The following is a 14,014-nucleotide window of genomic DNA, read 5'->3' on the forward strand; positions in this document are numbered from 1 at the left end:
ACTAAAGGCATAGGCCACCACTGCCTGGCTACCATGCCTGGCTTTTATGTGGCTTCTGGAGACCCAAGCTCAAGTCCTGATGTTTGGATAACAAACACTTTATTCACTGAACCATCTTCCCAGCTCCAGATTTTTTATAGTGGTTATGTATTTCATTTTTAATGAAAATAGCATTTTAAACCAACTTAAAAGGATATTTGGCATTATAAATATATTGGTGCCCCATAAATTAATCTAGAATGTTCTCCCAATAAAAAATGTTAACCAAAGCTTTGGGAGGAGAGTTATCACAGCTGACTGGTTAGAATAGCCAGCGATTTCCAAAAATGAAAGGAAACTGATGGGAGGCAACTCCTGGGGAACATACTGTCAAAATCACGCTAACTGGGAGATGGCAAAGCACTCAGCAGGGAAGAGCTCGAGGACATCAGCTCGGACCCCAACATCCACATAAAAAGCCAGATGCAACCGCAGGCACCTGTGACCTCAGTCCTAATCTGGGTCAGAACAGGAGGACTGCTGGGTCTCTTCACACTTCTACGGAGCTATACTTCAAAAAATTTTCTATCTTCATGAGATCAGCGGTGCATGCTTACTGTGGTCCATCGGGAGTGGTCCTGCGGACTGTTGACGGTCCCTCCTAGAAGATGGGGTAAGGAGGATCATTGGACCCTCCCCTGAGTATCTGGGTGCTCCTCCCAGCAGCCAGTTCTGTGTAATTTTGCTTTAATTACAGGTTTTTTGGAGGTGCTAGAGATATAGGCTGGGAAGGACTAGGGCTGTGGGGCTGAGGCTCCATCTGTATGGCTATGAGGAAGCCATCATTCATGAAAGACGAAGATCGTTCCCTGTGCTGTTCTGGGTCATCCATGCTCCTTGATAGGAGAATGAACCCCTCATCAGTGGTCTGTAAGTAAGCCCAGTAATCTCTTTGATTCCTCAGGGTGAACCATTACAAGATTATCTTTTGTTTGTTATTAGGACCATAGGGGGCAGGGGTAAATGTTTACATCTTCCCCGGGGAAGGAATTTTGACAACACACAATAATTCACAATGGTTAACAGAACCCCCTGGATAGTAAACCATGAGTAGAAATTTCAATTCAGTTTAGTAATTTCAAACGTAGAAATAAACACAAATGCTTCTGCAGAGTGGGTATTGGAGAAAGATGGTGGTGCTTCAAACCAAACAGAAAGAACGAATCTTCAATGCAATGTTGTCTCTGGGGGAAACCGGCTCCTCCATATGACCTCTGTGCCCACTAAACTCCAGACCAGTCTAGACTGAAATATAAAGAATCAAAATTATAAAAGTTGAACGACTTCTGACAGAAGATAAGAATGTATAATATAGAAACATCTGGTAGTATATAACAAAGTTGACGAGCCAGAAAGAAAGTTATTGATGATTTTGATGTGATAAAAGATTTTTCTGTATAATAACAGTTATCACAGGCAAAGTAAAACAGATAGGCTCCAGGGTGGAGAAAGACACTGTTTGGTGGTTCACATTCTTGATATGGGGGATGCGAGTTTTTCTCTGTGGCAGGCAAGCTCCTTCACGGAACCTCAACAGCGTGGCTGAGTAAACAAGATCTGGACAATGGCAGCACCACTCAGCAGTCTAATGTGGGTGTGAGATTTCATACATGTACTATATTTACATAATTTCTCCCCTTCTGTCCTCCCTACAACTTCTAATGGTTCTCATTTCCTCTCAAAATCATTGTTTCCATACATATGTTTGTGTGTGTGTATATGTATATAACTTGTTGAGTCTATTAAGTGTTGCTTGTATGTATGTTTTCAGTGTTAACCAGTTGGTATTGGATAAGCAATTAGGAAACTCATCCCTTAGGGAAACTAATGCTCCCTCTCCGTGCAGTCATTGATTGCCTGTGGGGCCCTGAGAGATTTCCCACATCCACATTAGACTGCCGAGTGGTGCTGTCATTGCCCAGACCTTGTTTAGTCAGCCATGCTCCATGCACGGAGCTTGCCTGCCACATATAGAGGGCACACTCTGGAAGCAGATGTCGTGGTTCTCCAGTTCCTAGGGTCCTTTTGCCCCCTCCTCTGAGATATTCTTCTGCCACAAGTTGCAGCGGTCAGCTGTAGATGAATCAGTAGGGCTGGGCACCTCATAGTCTAAGTCAATTGTAAGAAGAGGATAAGGCCTTGGCCTTGTGGGCCCTGTCTGTAATCCCAGCACTTCGAAGAATGAGTCTCAGAGATCAAGAATTCAAGGCCAGATTGGTCTACACAGTGGGACTGTGCAAGAAGACAAGAAGGAGAAAGACATAGGTGCGAAAGGGGGAATGGAAGAACAAGAAGGAGGAAGGAAGGAGGAATAAAACCTTGATGACCAAGTTTTAATACGTGGATGAGAAAACAGTCTGATACAGGAAAGGAACTGAGAAGAATGTGTTTCAAATATGGTTAGTGTTGTGTTCAGAAGAAGAGAGATGGGTAAAGAAATGCTCTATGGGGCTGTGGTGAGGTGTGGGGGAGGGCTGTCTCAGCGGGCCCATGCTAAGGCATCCCTTCCCCCTGAGGGACCAGCCACACAACGGGTTTCCTATAGAATGGAGTTTATTCGGGGCATGGGGAGGGGAGTTAAGAGGGTAGTAGAGGCAGAGAAGGGCAGAGAGAAGGAGAGAGTAGAGAAGTAGAGGCCACCATGACCACATGGAGAGAGGGGGAAGGGAATGGGGCGAGAGGGAGAGCAAGAGAGTAAGAACAAGAGCAAAAGAGAGAGGAGGGGGGCAAGCAGCCCCTTTTATAGTGGGCCAGGCCTACCTGGCTGTTGCCAGGTAACCATGGGGTGGAGCTTAGACAGAATCCTAACAGTTTGGTGTGGTATCTCCTGCCTAGATCCCCAGCACTTGGGGAGCTAAGGCAGCAGGATTGTCAGGACTTCAGTGGCAGCCAGGGCTAAATAGTGAGAGTCTGTCTCAAGGAAAGAAATTAAATAGATAAAATAATCTATGTAGTGGGTTGGCCTGATGCTGCTTATATTCTAATGCTAATTCAGGCCCCCAAACTGGGTGCCCCAGAGACGAGAGAGTCTGCCTGTAAGACACTGAGTGAAGCTGACCCCCAACTTATTTCTGATTGGCAAATAAAGATGCCCAATACCTAGGCAGAAGAAACAAGGGTAGGGTTTAGGGTCCACGGGTTTGGGGGAGGGGAGGACCGTGAAGAGGAGAAGAACATGCAGGAGGGAGAGGGAGAAGCTGCCATAGGTTAGCGGAGTCATGAAACCAGGCCCTGTGGGTTAGCCAGTCGGAGTTAAAAGCAGCCCAGGTGAAGCCTAGCAAGTAGTAATCAATAATTCGGGGTTATCGATAGGAAAGTAGATTCTAATAGCATGGAGGCTAGATATCTGCCCAGCTCCAGTGCTCATTAATGCTTATTAAAAATATAAAGGCTTGTGTGTGTGTTTTATCCAGGAACTCAATAACTGAAGGTGCGGTAGACACCCCAGGACAGGATTTAATTAATTTCAACGACAAATCTACACTCTCATTTGTCACAAGTAATCACGTTTAACTCTTTGTCACATTTTTTTCCCAGTCTCTTGCCATTGCCTGGAAAATAGAGCTGATTTAGCTTTTCTAATTTAAACAGGATGTGCGAAGGAGGTGGTGGCCTAGAGGGCTGGCCAGGGGATGGGGTAAAGGGGTGCAGGCCATTCTCCACCCCCTCCCAAATGCAGGCATCCTTCCTCCTGTGGTGTTGTTCTGTATAAGGATAGTTAAAGGCCTGGCTCTGGGCTGGTGACCACTTGTCTCTGCTGGATTGGGAGCAGACAAGAGAACTGGGCTGGCCACACTCTGCATAAGTAGGTAACAGGGTAGGTTGTTGATAGAATGCTTGTTGAGCATATGAAGGACCTTGAGTTTGACCCTTAGCACCAGACACAGACATACACAGACATGCACACACATACACAGAGCTGAATGCATTACACACAGTCATGAACACACACAGTTACATGCACAGAAGACATACACAGAGACACAAACACGTACACACAAGAATACACATACATAGAATCATACACATGCACATGGGCGTACATGGATGCGTATACATTACACAAGTGTGTGGGCACATACTTACAACAGATACTGAGTCCTCAGAAACAGTATGGCTGCCCATGCATCACAGCCCCAGTGCAGGTTTTGCCTGCCTTGTATTGGGTAATGAGATACTATTGCAGCACTGGAACCTACTTCCTCCTCTAAGCTGTGAGGAAAGGCTATTATTCACCAGGTTTCCCTGTGGAAAGAGAAAAATCCTCTCAGAAAAAGGATGAAAAAAATATAATCTCTGGGAAGTCATTGTGTCTTTTCAGTGCATGGAGAAGGGAGCTGTCAATCTTGCTATTTCTGAACAGGTTCAAGGCTGAGAACTCACAATCTGGCTGCTCTTAGCCAGAATTTCTTTGTAAATACCAAGCCCAAAGTGAGAGTCTCCAGCAAGCAGCTGCTCCCAGTGCCCAGTGACAAAGGAGACAGAGTCTCCATCCCTGCCACACATCTCCTAATCCACTGCCCCCTCCATCCTCCCAACTGTTCCCGTCAGGACGTGGTGGCACTGTGACATGGTCCCAGGCCACGGGACTCGGGACTACTGTCCATATGCAGGTCAGCCGCCTCTTATCACAGTGGCCTGTTGACATCTAACCTAATTCTGCAAGAGCATGAAGGGTGTCCTAGGAAAAGCAGCCGTCCAGGTAGTACCTGGGGCTTCACAGCCCGTGGAGAGCAGGCGCTCCAGCTTCCACTGCTGCAGAATGGGGCACTAAGACTCTAGTAGTTAATCTTGATTGTCGGGTTAATGGGACCTAGAGTCACCATGGAAACAAACCTCTAGGCATGTCGTCTATTTGGGAGTTTCTAGATTGGATTTACTGGAGTGAGGTCAGCCCTTACTGTGCTTAGGAACCGGACTAAGCAATAAAAAAGAAAGCTAGCTGACCACCCACCTCCATCTTGCTCTGCTTCCAGTGATGCTATGTGAGCAGCTGCCTCACTCTCCAGCTGTCGTGCCTTCCCCGCCATGATGGACTGTCTCCTCCAAACTGTGGGCCAAACCAAACCTTTCTTCCTTACCTTGCTTTTGTGAGAAATTTTGTCAATAATGGAAATAACTAACTATATTAGACACTCCCTGTCATCTCAGAGGGTATGTGAAAGATGATTGCAGAGTCCCTGTTCTGTGACACAGTGACCACAGACGTGGCATCACACAGTGACCACAGACGTGGCGTCCTCCTCATTGTCAGGAGGGCCTGAGAGGTAGGTGCGGATGTGTTCCCCATGTGTGCTTCTCTTGGGGACCTCAGAAGGTCATCTGCAGCACACTTCTCTTTTGGCATCCTCAGCAGCACTCCTGAAAAGGACACCGCGTCACAACTGACATTCACAGACAGCACGGAAATAGAATGTGATATGAGTGTAAAGACAAAAAGGCACCGTCCGGGCACCCAGAAAAACCAAGATGAAAATTACCTGTGGTGAGAAGTTTAACTTGGGGAAAATGTGAATAGCTATCCTTGGGAGGAAATGTACACACGTCATGAAGCCACGTTCACAGAAACTACCAGGGCTGGGGTTGGCGGTTGTTGGTCTAGGGACCAGAAGGGCAACATTTGCAGGAGGCCTGGAGGACCTTTGCGTGGTAAACATGAGAAAGCCAGACGTCAGGAACCAGGTCCTTAGAAAACAAATGAAAAATGACTGCCAGTAAATATAGATTCCCAGACAAGCATGGTAAAGAAACTCTAATCCCAGCACTAGAGAGGTAGAAGCAGGAGGATCAAGAGTTCAGGGTCAAGCTGGGTGGTGGTGGTGGTGCACACCTGGAATCCCAGCACTCTGAGAGGCAGAGACAGGCGGATTTCTGAGTTGAAGGTCAGCCTGGTCTACAGAGTGAGTTCCAGGACAGCCAGAAACCCTGTATCGCAAAAACCAAATCCAAAAACCAAAAAACAAAACAAAACAACAAAAAAACAAACAAACAAAAAAACAAGGACCAGCCTGGGCTACACAACCAGACCTTGTCTCAAAATTAAATAAAGTTTCAAACTGACGGCCAACCACCCACCTCAGACGGAGTAAGCGGTAAGCGATGGGTCATTCTGGAGTTGAGCGTGGGAGACCCTGATCTAGGAACACAGGTTTAGGATAGCCCAGACACCGTGCTCCATCATGAAAATAGTCTTACTATAAAAAAGGTTTTATAGTAACAGAATAAAGAAAATCTTAAGTATAGACATTTTAAAATACACTGGTAGAAACACTGGTTCTCAGCAAAGCAGGGCACCTCTGATGTTTGCCTCAGATGCTATCTGATGACATCATTAGTGTTCGTATTTGTGGAAGCTAAGGGTCTGGCTGTACATTCCAGTGGGATTTGTCTAATAGTCACAAGGGTGGATATTAGTTCAGAGACACTGGAGGGCAATGACTGGCTATCTAAAGGGTCTTAAGATAGCCCAACAATATTTGCCTCTGGACCCGCAACATTCCAACTCTCCGTAATCACAAAAGTTCTAATCAGTCAGTAGGCATTTATAGAATCTTTAAATGGGTGTGACTTTTTTTTTTGTACAGGAATGTCAGCTCACACAAATTTCAAGTCTATTTCTACAAATAAGAACTAAACGTCTGTGTGACTAGGGTCTCCAAAGCTACGCCTCAACTGGGCATGATACCTCTGAGTGCTCAGAAATCCACTTCCCTGAAAACTGGCTCATATACACTGAACAGAGATCCACTCAGAGCCCGTTCTCAAAGCGCTGCTTAGCTAAGAGTAAGTGTTGTGAGTGTGGGCCTGGGACGCAGGTCTAGTGACTAACCAGAAAAAATGTATGGGGACAAGTGTGTGCAGGGAAAAAGAGGAACCAAAAGGTACACTAAACAAGGTTTGTGTGTGCCCCTGTATGTGTGTGTCACTGTGTGTGTGAGTGTGTATGTGTAACTGTGTGTGTATGTGTGTATGCGCTCATGTGTGTATGTGTGTGTGTGTAACTGTGTGTGTAACTTTGTGTATGTGTGTATGTGTGTGTAACTGTATGTATGTGTGTGTGCATGTGTGTATGTGTGTGTACATATATGTATGTGTGTGCACACCTGCACATGTGTTTTAGGTATGTCAAGGGACTGTTTGTAGTGGTCAGTTTTCTCCTTCCATCATGTGGATTCCAGGGATTGAACTCAGGTCCTAAGTCTTAGCAGCAATCACCTTCATCTGCTGCTCCATCATACTGGCCTCAGAACTTGGTTCTGGCCTGGGCTATACGAGACCTTGCCAAAAAGAAACGAAATTTGTTTCAGGAATATAATTTTTCATGAAAATGTAGAAGTCAAGTGTTCTATAGTGTTTGATAAGTTTGCTAGCAAATGTTCTAAAAGTATGTTCCCACATGGCTATATTAATACATTAAGAAATCTCTCTTATATCTGAACCCAGAAAAACCACTCTGACACCTATCTAAAACTAGAAATGGTCTCTCCCTTCCCTGCCCCTTTCTCCGTTTTTAAAACCTGGGCACTCGTTCCTTTCCATGGATGTTGCCCCACCACCCCAAAATTTAAGGCCTTTTTTCTTAAAGTCTGGCCAGCATTCACACGTACCCTGAAGTGTTGATGACACAGCAGACACACCAGACACCAGGAGCTCACGGAATTTAGAATCTTAAGGAACTGTGATTGCCACTTCGTCTTCCATTATTAAATGCATAGAAATCACAAGGTGTGGATCCGTGAGAACTTCTCAAAATAACATCCAAGATTCCAAGATGAAAAACTAAACGGGCTGACCTTTGGGTTTCCAGACGGAGCAGAGAAGGCTGTCCAACCTCGAGGGGCCCGTGACGCCTCACTCCGTGACGTGGTCATTTCATCGGAACAGTGTCTCTTGACGTTGTGCAAAGCATGGGGGTGAGGTTCTTCAGGAGGGAGTTCCTTGTCTCTCATAAGTGACCATCTGTGCTAACTCACCTCTGCCCACTCTCGAAAGCTACAGAAATGATTTCCAAATTGAGAAGTACACAAGGAGGTCTGGTCCATATGCCATGAATCCAGGGGTGTGCACTGAGTGTGTCTTTCAGTCACTCCACACATTGTTCTATTTTGTTCTGATAGTCTCTCATTGAATCTGGTCTTACTGATCTAAATTAAAGTCCAGGCAGACGTAGGTTCCCACTGTAAGCCTCAGGGGGAAATGAACTTTTTCTTTTCCACCTGGAAGAAGCTACTGGTACGGAGGTGTCAAAGCCCCCTTCCTGTCCCTCTGTCCCTCTGTCCTCACGCCTCCTCAGACTCTGACCCTCCTCTCTCTTGTGGACCAGGACTTTCCTGTGTTCACTGGCATACCTAGACAGTCCCAGGTGATTGCCTCCTTGATACCCTTCCTAGAAGACATCAGCACGTCTCCCTCTGGTCCTGAACAGGAATGTATCATGGATTCTGGGGACTGGAATGAACATCGCTAGTGCGGACACTGCTCGCTCTGCCCATCGTGGTCAGCTGGATGGAAGGCAGGTTTCATCTCTCCTGCGTGGCCGACTGGCTTGAAAATTGCCCTGAAACTTGAGAGGCGTTCCCAGAGTGTGAGGATTAAGGAATTCCAGCAGGGGGCAACATCCATCACTAACAATCTGAATCACTCTACCCTGGAGGAGGCTTAAACAAGGTTAAAACAGAGAGGGATTCAAGAGTATGTTGCTATGAAACAGCATCACAAAACTGTAAGCAAGACACAGAAACCCTACAGAGCTTCTCTCTCTCTCTCTCTCTCTCTCTCTCTCTCTCTCTCTCTCTCTCTCTCTCTCTCTCTCTCTCTCCCTCTCCTCTCTGTGTGTGTCTCTCTGTCTCTGTCCACTGCCTTTCTGCCTTTCTGTCTCTCTGTCTCCTCTCTCTCTCTCTCTTTCTCTCTCTCTCTCCCTCTCTCTCTCTCATCCCATTACCTAGTCCCAGACTGGTCTCCACAACTTTCTATGTAGCCAAGGGGTAAGCTTTGAACTCTGCTCCTCCTACCTCTGCCTCCCCTCCCAAGTGCAGGAATTCACCTCTGCATCCATGGTCTAAGGTCAGGAGGTCAAGCCCACGGTCCCGTGCAATCCAAGCAAGCTCCCACCACATGAGCAGCCCCATTACACAACGAGGCATACTCTCTGCTGTTACATTTCTAGCTATGGTCACATGTGTGGCAAACAAGCCATAGACAGGAGACTGATGATGGACCCAAGGAATGCGGATGTTTAGAACTTTTTTCTTTCTTTTTCCTTTTTTTATTCGATATATTTTTTATTTACATTTCAAATGATTTCCCCTTTTCTGGATCCCCACTCCCCGAAAGTCCCATAAGCCCTCTTTCCTCCCCCTATTCCCCCATCCACCCCTTCCCACTTCCCTGTTCTGGTATTCCCCTATACTGCTGCACTGAGCCTTTCCAGAACCAGGGGCCACTCCTCCATTCCTCTTGGACATCATTTAATATGTGGATTATGTCTTGGGTATTCCACATTTCTAGGCTAATATCCACTTATCAGTGAGTGCATACCATGATTGATCTTTTGAGACTGGGTTGCTTCACTTAGTATGATGTTCTCCAGCTCCATCCATTTGTCTAAAAATTTCATGAATTCATTGTTTCTGATGGCTGAGTAGTAAGTACTCCATTGTGTAAATATACCACATTTGGTTTAGAACTTTTAAAGTAACACTGTGCCATGCTGTAGAAAACAAAAAGTTTGTATCCCCTTCAGTTCCTAAAAGCTGAGTGAAAATTACTGAATGTTAGCTTTTAAGAAATTTTAACTGAATTACAGACCTAGACTATGAACATTCATTATGTTAGTATTCTGTCTAAGCTCCACTCCACACTTACCTGGCAACAGCCTGGTATGCCCCGCCCCATAGACCTAGCCCACTATAAAAGGGGCTACTTGCCCCTCCTCTCTTCTCCCCCCCCCCATCCTACTCTCACCTCTCTGCCCCTCTTGGGCTCTCCTCCCCTCCCCCCTCTCTCCACATGGTCATGGCCAGCCTCCACTTCTCTGTTCTCTTCTCTCTCTCTCTCTCTCTCTCTCTCTCTCTCTCTCTCTCTGCCTCTCTAACTCCCATCCTCTGCCCTGAATAAACTCTATTCTATACCATGTCTGTGTGCGTGTGGTCCCTCAGGGGAAAGAGGTGCCTGGGCATGGGCCTGCCTGGGCACCCCCTTCCCCCACACCGCGTGCCACACTCTCTAAACCCCTTTCTCTCTTTTTATGCCCCCTTCACCTTAAAATTACCAAAGTTCTATTTTAAAACTTGAACATTTGGCTATTCGTGTTAGGTCTCAAGCAGAACATACATCCAGCAAGGAGCTCTAGTGGGACTATAGAAGGATTTCTGCTGGTTAGATAAAAGCCAGATTGTCCTCAGGAACTCATGGGTTTTTGTCTGACAAAAGGAGTCATTTTCCTTGTCCCTGGCAGAAGGGATGAATGTCTCTTCATTAACATATAACTGTGGTGTCTATCAGCATATCAAAGTTCCTGCTAGCCTCTGGGGTCTCTGTGAGTTTTGAGTACTGTTATACATTTCAAAGCCCCCATGCTAGCTCCTGGCTCTTCTGCACACCCTTCTACCCTAACCCCCCCCAGCCCATGTCCAGCTCACGGCCTTCCCTCCCCCTTCCCCCCTGCGCCCTCCCCCTCCCCCACACCCCCAAACCCAGCCTACTTGTCCACCTTATAACCGGCATGACCTGTCTCCCATTCGCTAGCTTCTCTCCCACAAAGCCCTGGTCGTGTCCGGTTTCTTTTGCTCTCCACTTGGACTCTTCTAGATGCCTCTGGATATTTTCTCTCTTATCCACAATAAAAACCCTCCTCCTCGTCAGTGGAGTGGCCATTTCAGCAACTTCTTTACCTTCCCCCCTCCCCCCATCAGCTTGGTTATCATTATGGACTTTCTTGAAATCTATTTTCTAATTTTATGTATGTGGGTGTTTTGCCTGTGTGTGTGTGTCTGTGTGTGAGTATGTGCCTCTGTGTGTGTGTGTGTGTGTGTGTGTGTGTGTGTGTGACTATGCATCACATTAGTGCTGCATCCAGAAAGGTTACTAGATCCTCCTGGAGCTGGAGTTACAACAGACAGTTGTGAAATGCCATGTGTGTGCTAAGAATCGAACTCAGGACCTCCGGAAGTTCTCTTAACTGCTAAGCCACCTCTTTAGCCCCAGCTCAGTTATCTTTGTACCTCTGGTTTTGGGGTTATTTTCAACTCACTGGTTTTGTTTGTTTAATTGTCTTCAATGCATACTGACCCGATTTCCCCTCCCTCCGCTCCTCCCCGATCCCTCCCACCTCCCCTTTCCCCAGACCCACTCCTCTTTCGTTTCCCATCAGAAAAGAGCAGACCACCACGGCATATCCACTGCACAGCATAACAAGATACAATACGACTAGGCACAAACCCTCATATCAAGGCTGGGCGCGGCACCCCAGGAGGAGGAAAAGGGTCCCAAGAGCAGATGAAAGAGTCAGAGACAGCCCACCCCCACTGTTAGGACTCACATCAAAACACTAAACTAACAGTCATAACATAAATGCAGCAGACCTAGTGAAGACCCGTGAGGCTCCCTGATTGCTGCTTCCGTGTCTGTGAGCACGTGTGAGCCCTGCTTGGTTAATTCTGTAGGCAGTACTCTCTGTTACCCTTGGCCTCTCTGGCTCCTACACTTCTTCCTCCTCTTTTCTGGTTCCCTGAGCCCTGAGGGGAGGGGCCCGATGGGTTGGCCAGTTTGGGCTCTCTCTGCCCAAACTTTCTCTGTGGGTCTTTGCCTCTGCTTCCCACCAGCTGCCAGTAGAAGCCTCTCTAATGACGACTGAACTAGGCACCGGTCTGTGAATATAGCAGGGTCTTAGTTAGGGCTTCCCTTGCTGTGAACAGACACCATGACCATGGCAACTTTTATAAAGGATATTTCATTGGGGCTGGCTGGCAGGCTCAGAGGTTCAGTCCAGGATCATCATGCTAGGTAGCATGACAGCATCCAGGCAGCCATGGCATTAGAGGAGCTGAGGGCTCTCCATCTTCATCCAAAGGAAGCCAGGAGCAGACTGTCTCCCATGTGGCTGGGAGGAAGGTCTCAAAACCTATCCCCACAAGGACACACTTTCTCCAACAAGGCCATACCTACTTGAACGAGGCCACACCTCCTAATAGTGCCACTCCCTGGGCCAAACACATTCAAACCACCATGAGCAGAATATCATTAGGAACCGTTATATTGATTTTTTTTCTTTCATAGGTCTCAGGGTTATCAAGTTCTTGCTTATCCAGCATAGTCAAGCAAGGGTTCCCTCTGGTGGCGTCGGCCTCAAATTAGACCAGTCATTTGTTGGCCTCTCCCACAAGTTCTGCTTCTCCTTGGCCCCAGCATATATTGAAGGCAGGATAGATTGTAACACAAGGATTTTGTGGCTGGGTTGGTGTCCCAGTCCAACCCAGATATCCCCTACCACCACCAAAAAAAAAAAATCTAATTTCAATGTCATTCCTTTTTTTTCTGCTTTTCATTTTTCTTTTGTTTTATTTTTGTTGGTGGTGTTTTGAGGCATGTCCTCATATAGCCGACGCCGGCCTCGAACTTAGGATGTAGACAATGATGGCATTGACCTTCTGATGCTCCTTCCTTCACCTCCCCAGCACTGGACTGGCAGGAATGTGAGGACAAGCTCAGATTGTGTGGTGCTGGGGTTGGGACGCAGGGCTTCACGCTTGCTTAGGTAAGCACTCTACAGCGAGAGCTGCAGTCCACCATCTTTTCTTCTTCATACCCATCTTTTCTTCAAGATAAAGTGCCAGAAGTTACAATACATACCGACATTATCCCAGTGCTCAGGAGACTGACACAGGCAGACCACCACGGACTCCGGGCCAGACTGGGCTACTGAGTGCCAGGCCGGCTTAGGTGGCACAGAGAGGGCCTGTCTCCAAGCAAAACCTAAGCAAACGCAAACCCTCTCTGTGCTTCTTTTGGATAAGAAGGCAAAGAAGTGTTTTCTGGTTTTTTCCCTTTAAATTCTTCCTTGTTAAAACAGTTCCCTGTGAGTGTGGTAGTGCTCTTCTTTAACCCTAGCACTGGGAAGACAGAGACAAGTGCATCGGGAGGAGTTCGAGGCCAGCCTGATCTATAGATCAAGTTCCAGAGCAGCCAAGATACAAAGCAAGACCTTGTCTTTAAAATTAATTAGCTAATTAATTAATAATTTCCTGCCAAAATTAGTCAATCTGCCTATAGATGTCCCTAATCTCTGTCCTAAGGACTCTGTGCAACCCTGGTGGCCTCTGTTTCTGAGAAGTGGGTGTCTAACTAGGGGAAGGAGCAGAGCTGGTGGAGAGGGCAGTTTGGGAAGGAAGGACCAAGTGTCTTCACTGTTAGCAGAAGCAGGAGGGTCCAGCCACTGTGGGAGGCAGCATAGGTGTCTAGGCAGGTGGTCAGCTAAGGGCTGGAGAGATGGCTCAGTGGTTAGAGGCATTGATTTCTCTTTCAGAGGATCCAGATTTGATTACAAGCACCCACACAGCAGCTCACAACCATCTGAGTTCTCACACCCTCTTTTGGCCTCCATGGTACACACACACACACACACACACAAAATATTAAAAAAGAAGGCTAGCTAAGCATGAACCATCAAAGTGGCATTCCTACACTGTTCCTGTCTCCAGGAGATACCAGGTGAAACCCAGCACTCCGTATGCTAATCTTAGAAATAAAGAGACACCGGTGCTGGCAAGATGGCCGGTGCCGGCAGGACAGCTCAGCTGGTAAAGGCCCTTCCTGCCAAGTCCAAGTCCGTCAGCCTGAGTTTGATTTCCTGTCATACACATGGCAGAAGGAGAGAATAAACACTATGAATTGCTCCTCTGACCTCCTCTGACCACACTCACAAGTAGGTTCACACTCACAGGCATGTGTGAAACAGTCCCAAACACACTGTTTCCTT

The sequence above is a fragment of the Apodemus sylvaticus genome, chromosome 12 (assembly GCF_947179515.1).
Source record: "Apodemus sylvaticus chromosome 12, mApoSyl1.1, whole genome shotgun sequence".
In the NCBI taxonomy this organism is placed as follows: domain Eukaryota; kingdom Metazoa; phylum Chordata; class Mammalia; order Rodentia; family Muridae; genus Apodemus; species Apodemus sylvaticus.